This window comes from Leuciscus leuciscus, assembly GCF_965113295.1.
Source record: "Leuciscus leuciscus genome assembly, chromosome: 15".
NCBI classification, from domain to species: domain Eukaryota; kingdom Metazoa; phylum Chordata; class Actinopteri; order Cypriniformes; family Leuciscidae; genus Leuciscus; species Leuciscus leuciscus.
In genome coordinates, this window is record NC_138739.1 from 25,469,735 (window position 1) to 25,488,044 (window position 18,310).

General features: G+C 46.8%; 1 protein-coding gene and 1 pseudogene across 2 annotated transcripts in view; both read right to left on the reverse strand.

Annotated features, from left to right (window-relative positions):
- LOC309475446 (uncharacterized protein) overlaps positions 1-18,310 on the reverse strand; it is an 81,641-nt gene that overhangs the window by 26,332 nt on the left and 36,999 nt on the right. The gene's annotated exons all lie outside the window — the stretch shown is intronic.
- LOC309474927 (putative nuclease HARBI1) lies at positions 12,557-13,734 on the reverse strand (annotated as a pseudogene). The gene is made up of 3 exons: positions 13,334-13,734; positions 13,075-13,188; positions 12,557-12,974 (listed from the first exon to the last, which is right to left on the reverse strand). The product of its transcript is annotated as a putative nuclease HARBI1 (transcript).

Here is an 18,310-nt window from a genome sequence, read left to right on the forward strand (position 1 = left end):
AACACTGGACTTGGGCGTGAGAAAAGAGAAAAGAAACTTTTCATGAGAAAAGTTTGCACTGTACCCAATGCAATTTACCACACATCCTGTTATTGCATAATATCAGCACTTGTTCACATAACACACTTATATTTTATTTAACTGTGTCTGGCTTTTCTAGTTTTGTAGGTCAGGTGGTGTCCTAGGGCTTCATTTATAAAATATTTTTTTATTAAAAAAAATACCTACAGTGTCACTCCACTCTGCAAGGTCCCCCGTCTTTGGCATCGCCTTGGACTTCCGGGGCCTGCAATACCAGCCCGATCTCATCCCAAGTCGTCATATACTGACGCTTTTGACATTTCGTCTACATCAAACGCACATGGCACCCTTTAGCGTCAATATGAGACACCTACCCATAACCGAACAAAGCTCTGTGCGTGTCATATTGACGCTAAAGGGTGCCATGTGCGTTTGATGTAGACGAAATGTCAAAAGCGTCAGTATATGACGCCCTAGGATGAGAATGAGTTGGCAATACTTGCCCAGGCTTTTGTCCAACTGACTTCGCTGCAATCTCCACCTTTCTGTTGTCTTGCTAAATAAATGTTAAACGCAGTCTCAGTTGATGACACAAGACGCACATTTGAAGTAGCATACACACTCCTTGTGCAGTACCGAATGAGCCAATAAGCATTTCTAGATGAGTTATTGAACCAAAGAACCAGTTCTACCAGAAAGACTCGGGAGAATAAATACTATAACAATTAACATTTATTAACAGCCCAACAAGCAATCAAGTTCTTTGGCGTAGGCCCCGTCCGTAGCTTGCAATCCGAGGGTCCGGATCTGCATATCCTGCCTGAAGATGAAGGCAGGGGCGCAGCCGACCCCCTGCAAGGTATAGGAAGGGACCATCCTGGTGGTGGTGGGGTGGATGGAGGGAAGAGACCATCCTGGTGGTGTTGGGGGGGATGGAGAGAAATACCCATCTTGGTGGTGGTGGGGAGGATGGAGGTGAATTGAAGCGTAAGCATCTGCGAACTCAGACGTGTGTAAGTACCAATCTTTTATACCACAAGTATAGGAATATGATTGGATAGATGAGAAAGTAATAAGTGACGTAACAATTGAGTCTTCCCGGCAGAACTTATGCTAGAGCTTCATTTTGAAAGAACAAATAAAAAAGAACCGAATGAGGTTATCCTCTGAAAACTTTGACTATCAAAATTGTCTCATTTGGTTCTTTTCGAGTCGGACATGAGGGAGAAGCTGACTTTCACATCTGCCTGTACTATAGGTTTGATTTGTTCATTTCTGGTCATGCTTATTGGCTGGACACATTTGGACATGCTCATTGGCTCATAAGGGTGCTGTGCATGAACTGTGCATTCAACTTCGGATGTGCATCTTCTGCCGTCAACTAAATATCCATTTGATTTGTTCAAGCTAACATGGTACAGTATTATGTACAAGTCCTGTGAAACACGAGTCACAACACTCCACAAAAGAGCTCAAAGCCTTAAAGATACACTGTAAAAACTAAAGGAGCCTCAAATATCCTGTCGGATACTCAAGGAACTTCAAAATGTAATTTAAGTGCCTCAAAGCTCTTTCTCCTGTAGTAGGGTTACTGGAGGAGCATTGACAATCTTTGAGGTTCTTGCTGGAACTTATGGGACCCTTTAAGGACTTTTTATTTAGTTCAGAGGTTCTGGAGTCACCTTTTCATTACCATGAGACCTCAAAGTGCTTTGGGGGAAAATAGAGGAACTTGAATGCGATAAAAGGGTTAATGGAAGATCTTTTAACATTTAAGTGGTTCCTGGAAGATCTCTTATGTTAAAGCCAGCATCTGGAGGAACCCAATTGTTCAGTGAGGCCAGAATAAGATTATTATTATCCTATTATTATTATTATAGGCTACTTAAGTTTGATTCAGTATACATACCCAGGTGAAAAAGATGTACTATTAAATGTATTAAAAATGTACTCGATGTACTTGTGTTTTTAGTAGGCCTACAATACAAATATACTTTAATGTATTTTAATACATTAACAGTAGCCTACGTCTTTTTCACCTAGCTTTATTTAGTATAGGTCTATTTTATTGATTAATTTAAACCTTAAACAACAACACTAAATAATAATAATATTAATAATATGAAGAAGAAGAACCAGGAGAAGAAAAGTTTTATTCTGTCACGAAACTGCTGCTATTCCTCAGCTGTCGTCGCTTCAGTGATCCTCGCGCTGCTCGCGCGCAACAAAGCTCAGAGATCGTCATCAGATGTGCATTCTCTGAAAATCTTCCCTCATGCTCTCAAATCTCATTCATGTTAACTTACTCAGAAAAATAATATCACAGGTTTGGCGCCAATAATGCTATGCATTTTTTCTTATATCTTTATCATTTGCATTTGAATATAAGACATTTTAACTCTGAATTATAACTTCAAGTTTAGTCTTTTTCGACAAAAAAAAAAGGAAAAAGCTATTATATATGGCTTCAGAAGACTTACAACACAGCCCATAACACATGAGTTGTGAACTAATTTATTATTTTTATGATCTTTTCTGGGACATTTTTGGAGCTTAACCATTTTTACATAAATTGTTGCATTGAATTGAACTAGACAAGTGCACATAAGAATGGTTTCATGAATGATTTACAAAAAAAAATTCTGCTTGTGTTGCAGTGAAATTGAATGGTGACAAGGGTTGCATTATGCCTGAGATCTGCTTTTGGGTTCCACAGACAGAAAGTCAAACAGGTTTGGAACGTCACAAGGCTGAGGAAATTATTTAAATTTCACAGCTATCACTTTAATAACCTTACTAACAGTAAATTTTGTACTTTGCAGGGATCTCGGTAAGCTGAAATACAAGTTTGAACAATAATAAAAATCCTCCTGTTGACCTGAAAATCACTGAAGTGCCTGGACCATCCACCAGAAAAGAGGAAAAACAAACGGAAAATGAATCTGCTGTACCTTTTCACTTTTCTAACTCTTTAAGTACCTCACATGTCCCTTGTGAAGATTTTATTATTGATTGCATTTTATGTTGCAGCGAGTAAAGGTGCGGTCACATTTTTGAATTTCATTTTAGAAATTACACAGGCAAAAAAGTCCATTGACCATTGTCAGCAGCTGTAGCGACGTAATGTATAAAGCACAGCTCACACAGGAGTCACTTTCACACAGCCTTCTGTTGGTCAAATCTAGCGAATTCTAGTGACCATCTTGGTCCCATAGTGACATTTTTGACCACAAACGAAATGATCGTGTGGATTCTTATTGAAATGACTGGAATTCACCTGTGAACATTCACAGAACAACAGATAATTTTACTGCACCTTAATACTGTTTCCAGGTCGAAGCCTCTACTTCCTCTATCTTGTTTCGTGAGAATACTCAACAACCATTTATGAACACTGTTGATTCAAGTCACACATTTAGGCTTTTCAAAAGCCATAGTGTACATTACAGTCTCCAGTCTAACGGCATCCCAGACTTCAACATTTTATGATTCAAAATAGCTGAATAACTAAGCATCAGAGATTTCGGTATAGAGATAAAGGTTAGGATCATAATTTTCAGGAATATTACAGCACAATGAGTGCATATTAGCACTGTTTGTTTGTTTTTTGGCACCTGATAGAGCTTTTGGACTTGGAAACAGTGATGTCAGACTTACCATCGGACTGAAACACAAATGTTTTAAAGTTAAGTGAAGATGGACATTTTTAATTAGTCAATAATTTTTTTTTACATTGATTTATTTCGTGGAACATATGTGTTCCCTTTCGTAGTCACTCCGAGTTACGTCGGATGACGACGAATGGGGTTTCGCTTAGAAAGCCTGTCATCTTCGAGTATGTAAAACGAGCCAATGGCAATGAAATGCCATGGGTCTGCGGAATTTGCATTGCGTAACTCCGCCCCACCCTGGGGGTATAAAAGGAAGTACGCTGCAACATGCAGATATGTTTTCGCTTCGGAGCCAAGAGTTTTCTTCACTCCTACAAGCCATTCTGTATCATCTTCACTCTACGAGACGAGCGGCTCTTCAGTGTGTTTGTGTGACGGCGTGTTCCAGCGAGATCGCATTGCCTGCTGCTGATCTGTGCAGTGATCTGCCGACAGTGTGTGTGTGTTTCTCCCTGGGCGCTTCAGCACTCTGCTGAGCTTTTCCTCTCTCTAAAAGAGCTGCACGCGGCACGTCTTTTTCAAGACGATTCGCCCGTGTATTTACTGGATGTGGGCGCGTGATTCATCCGCCTAACGGTCACGAGCGCTGTTTCGCGTGTTGGGCTTATTCACGCTCGGCAGCGCTCGTGGATGAGTCACGTTTTCTTTGCGGGAACGTGACCATCGCAATGTTTATAGATCGAGACTCAATGATCTCCGTGTGGGTAGAGTCCCCTCTGCCACACCCCAATCTATCTCTTCCTCGAGAGGGGATACTTTGGCTGGTGGCCAGGGTGATCTGAGGGTTACAGTGTGGCATAATACCGACGAGCATTCCTCGGGCCACGCCCCCCTCCACATCGCAAACCGTGGGGCTTCCGTGTGTGCCTGGTTTCTCTCGGGGACCCAGTGTTTTCATTCGGGGCTCCAGCAGGTGGTGTCATGTCACTCACAGCATCACAAGGCGGGCTTGATTCCTCTGGAAATGAGGATTCGACTGTGTTGCCTCCCTCTGGAGTGTCAGCGTTAGTCGGGTCAGATCCAGAGCTGATGGCCATGCTTTCCCGGGCAGCTGAAAGCATCGGCAGGAGTGGCGCCGCCCTCCCCCCGAGCGCTGTAGGCTTCCCGGATGTGCATCAGGACGCTTCCGGCCCGCGGGAGTCCACGTGACTTTTCGCGGCCCGCGGGCGTCCTCCGCCTTCGCTGCACTCGATCGCGTGGTGATCATGGGCTGTATGTTCTCTGTCACTATCGTGGCACAGGCATGCAGTGCTGTGTGTCGCCTTCGCCTTCGAGGCAGTGCTGACTCGGGAGTTCTGTCAGACCAGGCCGCCGTGGAACGCTGGTCCTTCCCTGGCCTACACTGACAGAACGCGGAAACTCGACCACGCCCCCACGCAGGGACGCTATGCCTCCCATGTCTGGGCTGGTCGATCCGCCACGCACACTACTGACCTCGCTCTACGGGCGACATCGGTACCCGCGTGATCCCGGGGCCAGGTGATGTCCACAGCTGTGGTCCAGGAATGGGCTCAGCCAGGTTGATGTGAGGGGGTCTGAGAATTCATTTTATCAGCTCCCCCATGTCCCAGGCTGGGCTCCTCGGCGGTGTGGTTGAGGACTGTACCCTACAGTCTTTGACCCCCCCAGAAGCAGACTGAGGCCTTCTGCACCGACGGTCATCCGTCCGTGCGGTCTCCTTAGTCTGCTTCCCGCCGAGGCCGCCTCCCTGCGACCCCTCCCCTCGAGCCTTCACTGGCCCCGAGCAGGAGAGGGTTGCAGGAGGGCGGCACCGCCCGTCTCTGCCCCTTAGCCGGCCAAACGCCAGGCTAAGCAGCATTCTCGAGACGGGTGGCTTGCTCGGCGGTGTGATTGAGGACTGCGCCCAACAGTCTTCGATCATCCCCTGAAGTGGACTGAGGCCTTCTGCACCAATGGTCATCCTTCCGTGCGGTCTCCTTAGTCTGCTTCCCGCCGAGGCCGCCTCCCTGCGGCTCCTCCCCTCGAGCCTTCACCGGCCCCGGGCTGGAGGGGGATGCAGGAGGGCGGCACTGCCTGTCTCCGCCCCTTAGCTGGCCAGACACCAGGCTAAGCAGCACTTTCGAGACGGGCAGCTTGGAGTTAGGGCTCAGTTCTTTTCAGGAGTTGGTAGCAGGGCCACTCCGTCCCCCGGTGGAGGGCCGCGGGAGAATCTCTTATTTCAAGAACTGATGCCCCTTCCTCCGAGCCCCAAGAGGCTGTGGATGACAGTGCGCGCCGCTCACGAGCCTCGCCACTCTCGTCCCCTTCTGTCGCCAGACCCCTGCCAGAGTACGCCCCCGTGGGACGCTGGTCCTCCCCTGGCCTCCTCTGGCAGGGCGCGGCTAATGACCGTGCCCCCACACCGGGCCGCTATGCCACCCACGTCCGGGCCGGTCATTCCGCTTCGCTGCACCACCAGTGTACGTCTGGCTCGCTTGACCCCGCTGGTACAGCTTTTGGGAGCTTCCCAGACTGTCCCGTTGGGTCGCGAGAACCATCAGGCTCGGCTACGCGATTCAGTTCGCACGGTCTCCTCCCCGCTTCAGGGGAGTCCGCTTCACTATGGTCGGTGGCAATGCCCCTGTCATGAGAGTGGAGGTCGCCACCGGCGAAGGGTGCGATCGAGATTGTCCCTCTAGCCGAAATGAAGTCCGGCTTTTACAGCCCCTACTTCATTGTACCGAAGGCAGCGATCGACCTGAAGGACGCCTACTTCCATGTCTCCATTCTTCCTCGACACAGACCGTTCCTACGGTTTGCTTTCGAGGGGCAGGCATACCAGAACGCGGTTTTCCCTTTCGGGCTAGCCCTGTCTCCTCGTGTCTTCACGAAGGTCGTCGAGGCAGCCCTTGTTCCTCTACGGGAACACGGGGTTCGCATCCTGAACTGTCTCGTCGACTGGCTGATCCTAGCTCACTCTCGAGACCAGGTTTGCGAACACAGGGACCTAGTGCTCCGGCACCTAGCTCGTCTGGGCCTTCGGGTCAACTGGGAGAAGAGCAAACTCTGCCCCGTGCAGAGGATCTCTTTTCTCGGTATGGATATCGACTCGGTCGCCATGTGCGCGCAGCTTACGAGCGAGCGCGCGCAGTCACTGCTGACTTGCCTTCGTCAATTCGAGGGCAAGAGTGCGGTCCCACTGAAACTTTTTCAGAGGCTCCTGGGGCATATGGCATCCGCAGCCGCAGTAACGCCGCTCGGATTGCTTCATATGAGACCGCTTCAGCTTTGGCTTCGCGATCGAGTCCCGAGGTGGGCATGGCAACACGGCACGCTCCGAGTCCCAGTAACTCCGACCTGCCGTCAGACCTTCACCCCGTGGTTGAACCTCAGTTTTCTTCGGGCTGGTGTGCCCTTAGAACGAGCTTCCAGGCATGTTGTTGTATCAACAGATGCCTCCACCACGGGCTGGGGCGCCATGTGCAATGGACATGCTGCCGCGGGCTCCTGGACAGGTCCCCAACGCCTTTGGCATGTCAATTGCCTCGAGTTGCTGGCTGTACGCCTTGCCCTGCACCGCTTCCGGGCGTTGCTCAAGGGTCAACACGTACTAGTCCGATCAGACAATACCGCCACAGTAGCGTACATCAACCGTCAAGGTGGTCTACGCTCCCGCCGTATGTCGCAACTCGCCCGCCACCTCCTCATATGGAGTCAGAAGCATCTGAGGTCGCTTCAAGCCATTTATATCCCGGGAGAGCTGAACCGTGCGGACGACGAGCTGTCTCGGCTTCGGCCTCTCGCTGGAGAATGGAGACTCCATCCCCAGTCGGTCCAGCTGATTTGGGATCAGTTCGGGGACGCTCAGATAGATCTGTTTGCCTCCCACGACTCGTCCCATTGCGACCTGTTTTATTCCCTGACCGAGGGCACGCTCGGCACGGATGCACTGGCGCACAGCTGGCCGTGGGGCCTACGCAAGTATGCGTTTCCCCCAGTGAGCCTTCTTGCGCAGACTTTGCGCAAGATCAGGGAGGACGAGGAGCAGGTGATATTGGTTGCCCCGTATTGGCCCAACCGAAGGCTGTCTCCCTCCACCCTGAAAGTGTATGTTGCCGCCATTGCCGCACATCACGACGCAGTTGAAGGTAAGTCTCTAGGGAAGCACGACCTGATCGTCAGGTTCCTGAGGGGAGCGAGGAGACTGAATCCTCCTCGTCCTCCCCTCGTGCCCTCTTGGGACCTCTCAGTGGTTTTAACTGCCCTGCAGAGTGCTCCCTTTGAGCCTCTGCAATCAGTGGAGCTTAAGTTCCTGTCTATGAAGACAGCGCTCCTGGTTGCATTGGCCTCCATCAAGAGGGTAGGGGACCTGCAGGCATTTTCGGTTGATGAAGCGTGCCTGGAGTTCGGGCCGGCTAATTCTCATGTGATCCTGAGACCCCGGCCTGGATATGCCACACCCTTTCGAGACCAGGTGGTGAACCTGCAAGCGCTGCCTTTGGAGGAGGCAGACCCAGCCTTGGCACTGCTCTGTCCAGTACGCGCCCTCCGTGCTTACGTAGACAGAACGCAGTGTTTCAGGACCTCAGACCAGCTCTTTATCTGTCATGGTGGGAAGCTGAAGGGAAAGGCTCTCTCGAAGCAAAGGTTGTCTCACTGGATAGTGGACGCCATTGCTTTGGCTTACCAGCAGCAAGGTCGACCGTGCCCCCTTGGTGTGACGGCCCACTCCACCCGGAGTGCGGCATCCTCTTGGGCTCTAGCGCATGGCGCCTCGCTAACAGACATCTGCAGAGCTGCAGGCTGGGCGACACCCAACACATTCGCGAGATTCTACAATCTCCGAGTAGAGCCAGTTTCTTCTCATGTACTCGCTTCAACTAGCCGGTGCTAGATTCTGCTCAGGTGTCTTCGCTTGCTCGCCATTCCTCTCCTCGGACGGGATACGTGCGATATATTCCTCAGGTGAGCCTCATAAGCCCTGAGTCTCCTCCAGCACTGTTGACGTCATCGCCAAAGTTATGCCACTGGCAGCTTTCGCGCTTGGCTAGGTGCCTCCATGTGCATGGTTCCCCCTCCGGGCGACCCCTACATGTGTATTTCCACTGTAAGCCTCTCTGAGCATGTGTCTTTCCCTCGGCAAGCCACCTTGCCACCCCTGGGGTTGAAATATTCCACCTGCGGCTGGACACCCCAGTGATTCTCCATATGCAGCCCTTCGCGGTCATATGTGTATTCCAAGTCCCCCCCCTTCGGGCTGGGCATGATTGCATATTTCCACTGAGATATGCTTCCCAGTGTACCTTGGTATTCCTGTGTTAAGTAGGAGTCCTTCGTCCGTGCCAGTCTCACGACAGGGAGCTCAGACTTACGCAGGGCACTGGAAGACAGTCGAGAAGGTGGCTTGATTACACTGGGAACCCCATTCGTCGTCATCCAACGTAACTCGGAGTGACTACGAAAGGGAACGTCTCGGTTACGTATGTAACCCTCGTTCCCTGAGTAGGGAACGGAGACGTTACGTCTCCCTGCCACTTCCGCTGTACCGCTGGAACGCCTGAGTTCAGTCTCGGCTCCTCAGCGAAGACATATCTGCATGTTGCAGCGTACTTCCTTTTATACCACCAGGGTGGGGCGGAGTTACGCAATGCAAATTCCGCAGACCCATGGCATTTCATTGCCATTGGCTCGTTTTATATACTCGAAGATGACAGGCTTTCTAAGCGAAACCCCATTCGTCGTCATCCGACGTAACGTCTCCATTCCCTACTCAGGGAACGAGGGTTACATACGTAACCGAGACGTTTCCATGCATTTTGTTGAAATGTATTTTCTTGTATAGCCTATTGTATAGACATGGTTGATTATTCATGTTTCTTATGTATTATACTATTTTTTTGTGTATTAATTGATATTAATCTATAGTTAGCTTTTTTTCCCATGTGCATGGAAGTGTATGTATAAAAATGAATACAAAATATGTAGCCTAATAAACAATTCTTATTTTGTATTTGGTTCAATTTGTTTATTATAATAGAAGTCAAAGGTAACCATAGTAACAACATGAAATTAAATATATAAAACAAAATGAAATTTGGTTCCTGGAGGCACCCAAAGTGGTTCCACACAGTGCCTAATATAAGAGTTCCTCGGGAAACCTGTGTGGTTCTTCAGAGAACCGCCCCTTTTTAAAGGGTGCCTAGAGGATCTACAGACGGTGTGGCCGGTGTGGCAAAGTGAAGAACCCCAAAAGGTTCCTCCAGGCACCTTTTATTTTTACAGTGTACAAAATGGAATGGTTCTTTAAAAAAAAAGTTGTATCTCTCTTTTGCTTCACAGGACACTTTTTTCAGTTTTCGATTCACAGCACTACTGTAACGATAACCAGCTGGAGTGCCCTTGAAAGCCTCCAGAGGGCACTCCACACCAGACTATCATGTTTCACTCACAAACTACATTTCCCATAACTCACTGCCCGGACTCATCATCACTTATCACTGATCACATTCACCTGTACCTCATTCACTGATTGCATTCACCTGTCTCATCCTGTTAGTTTGTCTATTTATACCATGTTCATTCATTCCTTCTGTTACGAACTGCTCCGAGACACGAAGGTTGAGGATCCAAATGCAGTTTTATTTAAAGGGTATACAGAGTCGTAGTCAAAATCCAGGCAAAGGTCATACACAGGCAGGCAATCCAACAAACAGACAAATCCAGAGGGTGAGGCAGAAACAGGAAAACCAGGACACGGGCAGAGATCAAGAACCAGGAACAATGACAACAAAGGAAACGCTCAGAAATGCAGTGTAATAACATACAAGACTTCGCGGTGAGTGAATGAATGAACATGGTATAAATAGACAGACTAACAGGATGAGACAGGTGAATGCAATCAGTGAATGAGGTACAGGTGAATGTGATCAGTGATAAGTGATGATGAGTCTGGGCAGCGAGTTATGGGAAATGTAGTTTGTGAGTGAAACATGATAGTCTGGTGTGGTTATCGTTACAACTCGTGAACAAAAGCAATAAAATGTTGGCACAGTCACATTTATCTGTTTTGGAGAAAACTGAATGCACGTTTTAGACTTTTCACTTTGAAACTGATGCAAAATGTGCAAAAAGCAACATCATATTTTGCACAAATATCACCACATGCACAATCATTTCATGGAAATTCATGTGTTAGAAGAATTTTTTTTTTTGAGATTTATTAAGCAATATGCAAACAAAAGAAGGAGTTATTATGGGGATAAAGGGATAAATAAAAATCAATGAGGGCTGTATCTCTAACCTTCATCAAGTTGAAATAGACTACAGCACTTCAGAAAAGCTTGCAGATGAGAAACGCTTGCACTGTACCTATTGTGCAGAACAAACACACATCCTGTTATAGAATGATAACCATCGTTCAACACAGACAGAGAGAAGAAATGTAACTGTCTAAACTTCTTCCTTGAGTCCTTACCTTAACTATTCTGATTTGTGAAATCTTTCACAGTAGTGTTTTTTTTTTCAGTTAACCATTTCTTTTATGATTAAATTCACTATTCTGATTTCTGAAAGGTTTCACAATACAGTTTTGTTTAGTTAAACCTTCCCTGAGTGTTGAGTGGGAAAATATTCCCAAGTCAAGATGTGCCAAAATGATAGACTTGTATCCAAACAGACTTGAGTGCTGTAACAAAATCAAAGGGTGCTTCAAATAAATATTAGTTCAGGGGTGTGCACATTCTTTTTAAGAAGAGGGACGGGAGGGTGTGTTCCAACAACAGGGGGATCACACTTCTCAGCCTCCCCGGGAAAGTCTATGCCAGGGTACTGGAGAGGAGAATACGGCCGATAGTAGAACCTCGGATTCAGGAGGAACAGTGCGGTTTTCATCCCGGTCGTGGAACACTGGACCAGCTCTATACCCTCTCCAGGGTGCTGGAGGGTTCATGGGAGTTTGTGCTTGTGGATGTGCTTTGTGGATTTGGAGAAGGCATTCGACTGTGTCCCTCGCAGCGGCCTGTGGAGGGTGCTCCGGGAGTATGGGGTCCGGGGTCCGGGGCCCTTTGCTAAGGGCTGTCCGGTCCCTGTACAACAGGAGCAGGAGCTTGGTTCACATTGCCGACAGTAAGTCAGACTTGTTCCCGGTGCATGTTGGACTCCGGCAGGGCTGCCCTTTATCGCTGGTTCTGTTTATAATTTTTATGGACTAAATTTCTTGGTGCAGCCAGGGGCCGAAGGGTGTCAGGTTTGGGGACCACACGATTTCGTCTCTGCTTTTTGCAGATGATGTTGTCATGCTGGCCCCATCAGACCAGAACCTTCAGCATGCACTGGGACGGTTTGCATCCGAGTGTGAAGCGGCTGGGATGAGAATCTGCGCCTCCAAATCCGAGGCCATGGTTCTTCAGGTTGGTGGAGAGTTTTTGTCTCAAGTGGAGGAGTTCAAGTATCTTGGGGTCGTGTTCATGAGTGAGGGAAGGATGGAAAGGTAGATTGACAGACGGATCAGTGCAGCTTCTGCAGTAATGCGGTCGATTACTGGTCTGTCGTGGTGAAGAAAGAGCTGAGCTGCAAGGCGAAGCTCTCAATTTACCGGTCAGTCTACGTTCCTGTGGGTCATGACTGAAAGGACAAGATCCCGGATACAGGCGGTCGAAATGGGCTTTCTCCGCAGATTGGCTGGGCGATCCCTTAGAGATAGGGTGAGAAGCTTGGTCACTCGGGAGGAGCTCAGAGTAGCGTCGCTGCTCCTCCACATCGAGAGGGGCCGAGGAAACTGTTCTCAGTGTGTGAACTTATTTAACCAAGTAACACTTTAGTATGAATATTTATTAATGCAACATTCTCTTGCTCTCTTTCTCCCTCCCATCCCCCAAAACCAATAAAACAATTTGAGACCTATCTGCAGTTTCAATGTGCTTTTATTAAGTGTAATCTTGTATGGTGATTGCATCGGGGAGAAGCTGGTTTTGTGGTGGTTCTCGCTCCTTTCTAATGGTGGCTATATTGTGCAGAATGGCACATGCAGCCACTATTTGTGATGTCCGCTCTGGTGACACTCTTAAGTGCCAAAGACAGTTGAAATGTGCCTTTTGGAGGCCAAAGGTCAGCTCTATCTTCACTCTGGTTTTACTGAGGGTCACATTGAAGTGGTTCTGTGGCCCTGTCTGAGGGTCATGATAGGGGGTTATTGTGTAGGTTTTGCTGCCCCAATTCAAATTAGCAGTGTTTTGTACTATACCAAATTTAACTTGCTTTCCTCAAAGCGCTGACACAACATGCACTGGAGCCAGGCCATTTGGCATCCAAACTTGTGATCATGCGTTCATGATCACAAGTCATCTGCAGATAAAATGTTTAGTAGACCATTGTTATCTGTTAATGTTACTATTAATTTAAAGATTCATCTCACAGAAAATAATCATCTCACATGTATGCCTACCTGAACATTAAGGCTGTGAAAGGACGTCCTATTAACATAATCTGCCTCATGTTCTCCTAGAGCAGTGGAGATTGCAATGTGTGTGGTTTATTGCTCCAATGACTCTAGGGAATCCTATCATAAGATTAAAAGAATAATAATTTTTTTTTTTTTTTATTATAATTCTTAACATGTACTGTATTTTATAGTACATTTGTGAAATTTGCTTTTTGAAAGAAAAAAAATGTTCATGTGATGTCACCCTATCAAAATATCTTACCGGCAATTTTATAAAAGCCCTCTTTTATGGACATGGTCGATAAATGTCTGGGGAACACTATTAATGTACTCCTGCAGAGCGAGGACCACCTTGCGAATGGTTCGAAAAACCATGTTTTCCCCTTGGTTCTGTGCATCACCGACCGTGCAAGTATGTACCACTTGCAAAAAAACACAACGCAATGCCATTTGCGGTACAGTAAGTGCATGGATTCGACATGTCAAATTCTTTATGTGCGGCTCAAGAATTCCTTCCGCGGAAAATCTGTATCTTTCATACAAGTAACTATTAGGAAAGGCAAGGGGATTGTCTCTGTCCCTTAAAACTCTTTCTCTACGAAGTGCTCGTCTAACAATTTGCGCTGAGATGTCCACAGGATTTGGAAGAAAAGGTGAAGCCATTGCAACAGACACTGGAAATTAGTTATGTCACTTATATGTTTCTTTGCTCACAGCTGATTGGTCAAACTTCAGTCTGAGTTCTCGAAAAATTTTTTTACGGATTGTACCTTTTATAAGCAGCACGGCAGAAATGTTCATGTGCTCGCCATCTCCTAATTAGGAGCCGAAATAGATAAATATCAAGTCTGCTCTTAAAACAAAAGAAGTAATTTATGATAGTATGTGAAAACAGCAGGAAATGCACACATCAATCTGATCACTTTATTTAGCGTTCATGTAAACACTACCGATTGATGCATCTGAACAGAGTTTATGTCACCGGGTGAAAACCTGGCAAATCCAAAAAAAATTCCTCATTGGTCCTAAATCTGGCTCTGTTGGGTGTTGGCCATAACGAGCGCCAGCTGAAGCAAATCAGCTGCGCTTCATTGAAGCACGTGCTCAGGAAAAGGAGCATAAAAAGGGAGTGTTTGAGCAGTGTGGGACACGGGCAGGCAGCAGTGTGTGTTCTGACAGCGGCGGGGAAATAAGAAGGCTGAAGGTTTAATGCCGGATTGGGGGTTCTACTGTGAGATTCCCCGAGGCATGCTCATTTAGTGAGTTTTTCCGAGGAAAACATGAACAGCAACGCAATGAAGTAAGTGAGAAGATTATACAGAAGAAAAGGGAGTGACTGGCAGAAGTGAAAGAGGAAACCACTGCAGGATATTGAGTGACTCACCGGGGAAAAGTTAAGTGCACCTTTCTGTTGATTACCTGTTGAGAAAACCCCATTTGAAGATTGACCATTCACCAGTGTGCAACTAACCTTTGTTGCGGGCAGTGTGTGTGATCTTGTTGACAGAACGAAGCGGAGTAACTGGAACAGCTGGGAGGATCGCTGATGTGTTCATGCTGATCTTCTGAAACCATTATTTCTTGAGTCATCCACCCTACAGAGAGAGAGGAGAAACGAGTTGATTAATCACTGTGGAGATGAAGTGAGTTTGCAGTGTCTGAAAGAGTGAAGTGCACACGTGTGAAGATTTACAAGAGTGATTTATGCACAAGTGTGGTGAGATCAAACGACTGCGTTCTTCTGAAACTTTGATGGATGAATATTGACTTATGACTGTGAAGATTCCTTCAAATTGATCTGTCTAAAGCTGTGTCCAGGTTCCCACTTGAGTGTACGGTGTGGAGGGAAAGAGCTCAACATACCGAGTACCACACTTCACGAGCACTCTCTCTCACGTCCACGAAAGCCCAGTCTCACGAACTCTCCCAATGACGCCGCTCTGTTACGCACGGAACGAGAGCAAAGGCGGGTAAATTACCACAGACCTGTCTCACTTGTTATTGCCTGATCTACCGTCACTGTCTGTCCCTCAGAAGAGGTGAGGAAGCTGCTGTCATTCGATCGGCTGTTCTATGAACACGTCCACAAGCCGAGTCTGAGCACCGTCACTGTCTGTCCCTCAGAAGAGGTGAGGAAGCTGCTGTCATTCGATCGGCTGTTCTATGAACACGTCCACAAGCCGAATCTGAGCACCGTCACTGTCTGTCCCTCAGAAGAGGTGGGGAAGCTGCTGTTCATTCGATCGGCTGTCCTAAGAACATCTCCACGAGCCGAATACTTACCTGTTCTGTCCGTGGGGAAATCTGAAGGCGAGCAGAAGCCTCTGTCCATCCTACAAGCACATTCTGACGAGTCGAAGGAACGAGAAGAAATTACTGTCTGTCCCTCAAGCACCTTTCTGACGAGTCGAAAAGACAAGAAGCCATTGTCCCACTCACGAGTCAGTAGAGAAGAGGAATATTCCTCCTCCCAGCTCCTCTTCCTAAACCGGGGTCCAGCCACGAACATTCTCAGTACTGTTTTTATTCTTTTAAATTAATAAACCTACCTTTAGAAGTCATTCTGTTGTCCGCCTCGTGGTGTCCTCTGGTGTCTGCTCCTCCGGAGTGTGGTAATTGTCCCTTGGCCCTAACATCGGTTACATTTACATGAATGATAAACAAAACAAACAAAAGATGTCCATATAAACGTACCTAGTGTTTAAGACCAAGTAATGCTATGTGAAAAAAAAAAAATAGTATGTGTGATATTATAAAGACAACAAAATTAAATAATAATTTACATGGTCATTCTACAAAAATGTTTTTTTTAAAAATACATGAATTTATGTGAAATGAAAATATTATTTCTAATTTAAAATTAATAATTAAAAAATAATTATTGAGCATTATTGATAAGTATTGTTTTCCTGAAGTTTTTCGTGGACCTCCTAGCATCCCTTGCCCTGAACCCCAGTTTGTAGAGACCATAAATGACTAATGTCATAATATAGCATTTTATAGAGGTATTTATATTTGAATAAATTATATATGTATATATATGTTTGCAAAAATGTGTTCTTTGTGCACTTCCCCCAACAAACTCAAGGGACCCCATTGGGGCCAAATGTGTTCTTTTTTTATTATTTATTATTTTCATAATGATCATCTTTACACATTTCAGTGAATTAATTTATTTTAAAGTTAATATTCAGTATGTTTTAGACTTGCTCTTGTTGTGGCTCTGTTGTGATGTGTTGTCTGTTTGTCATTCTGATTCAGCAACATTTAAAAGTGTTGATGCTGAATGTCTCAACAGGAAAGGACGTATTCTTATCAAGAAAAACAGATGTATTAAGCAATATGGTTATTATAGTTTTGCATTTTTAAATGAGTTTTTATTTTAATATCGTCTTCAATTTTGCTTTAAATTTCAGTTTAGTTTTAGTTAGTTTCATTAATGGTTTTGTTAGTTTTAGTTTTTAATTTGTGAACACATTTCTATTTAGTTTTTATATATTTAGTTTCAGTTTTAGTGAGTATAGTTTAGCAGAGCAAACAGAACACTTGCAGTGTAGACCAAAGCAAGACATTTAATTTCAGCAAAGTTTAATGTTTGCACAGATTACAGTTAACTCTTGTGCAGACATCTTAATAATAATAATGGTTTTAGATTGAACAAAGAACGTCCTGGTTGCGTATGCAACCCACCGTTCCCTGAAGGAGGGAACGGAGGACGTAGTCAGCCTTTGGAATCCGCCACTAAAGCTGCCACCTTCCAGTGCCTGGTTAAAAGCCTCAATTCCCCCCGCAATACTGAGGCGGTGAAGGCGAGGCTTAAGCCAGGGAAGTCAACTGCTGTTCCTACAGGACCACTGGGAAAGCGTACCTTTGACAAGGAAGGAGAAGTACGCTGTGGAACCACATCCTGACCTGAAGGGGAGGTATTATTTGGGATATACACATATGGACTGGAGACCAGGCAGTACAACATATGGAAAGGTCACTGGGATGACTCCTGCCTAACAGGGGGAAGAATCAAACAACAGTGACGGCAGAGCGGGCTCTGCCAAGGGAAGACACGGGCTCACCGCAGGGAGCCGTACCGTGGAATAATACACATATGGGATCGCCGTAGGGATCACAACATATGGACCCAGCCTAACACAGGTTCCACTCGTGCATACGAGTGGTAGGCCTGGCTTCGGAAGCTCCGCCACGTCCGATGCCGCAGGGTATGGAGGAACTCAACAGGGTTCGATTAAGGAGAACTCTACTGGAGCAATATATGCGCACGTATCCAGGCCATAGGAGGGGAATGGCGCAGCAAGCCGACACTTCGAACTGTGCTTACAGTGAAACTGGCTTCATATGAAGGGAGCCCACGGGAAGCAACAGTTCGAGACACATGCTAGATGTGTATAGGTGTCGCCCAGCCCAACTCTATTTAACATCTGTTCAGCGAGGCACTGTATGCCAACGCCTAGAAGGGAGCAGTACTCTCACTTAGGAGGAGCTCGCCGCCCAGGTGGCATGTGAATCTTGGGATTACTCACCAAGATGAAGGCAACCACTCTGAAGTGTGCCAACCTCTGCTTGGAAACAGCCTTCCCTCCTGCTGGTTTCCATAACAGATAGAGCTGGTCTAAGGTCTAAGGTTCGCATTCTGATCACGTATAACCGCACTAAGGCGGACGGACAGAGAAAAGCCAGGGCTGGGTCTGCCTCCTCCGGGGAAGCGCTTGCAGGCTCACCACCTGGTCCCGTAGGAGAGGTAGGAACCATGGGCACATATTCAGACCGGGGTCTCAACTTGTGAGAGATGGCCGGCCGAATTCCAGGCACAACTCGTCGACCGAAGGTAGCAAGTCCCTACCCTCTAGTGGAGACCATGCGAGCAGGAGAGCTGTTTCTTAAAAACAGAATCTTTTAACTTACTGCCTACAATGGCTCAGGGCGGTCTCTGTAGTGCAGTAGCACCAGAGAAAGGCCAAGAGGGTAAGGAGGGGATGCAAGGTTTTTATAAATCTCCTTGCTCGCCTCAGGGACCTGACGATCAAGTCACACTCCGTCTGAAACTACTGCTTTATGATGTGCGTCAATCGTAGAAGCCACAACATTTGAGGTGGAGGACAGCCCTCACTCCCAGAGTTCTAAAACGGAGCACTGAAGTGATCGAACACCTTGGGGATCTCCTCACGGAGGGAAGACTCAACTCAATGAACCGGTTCAACTTCTATTAGAGGAGCAACTTCTATCT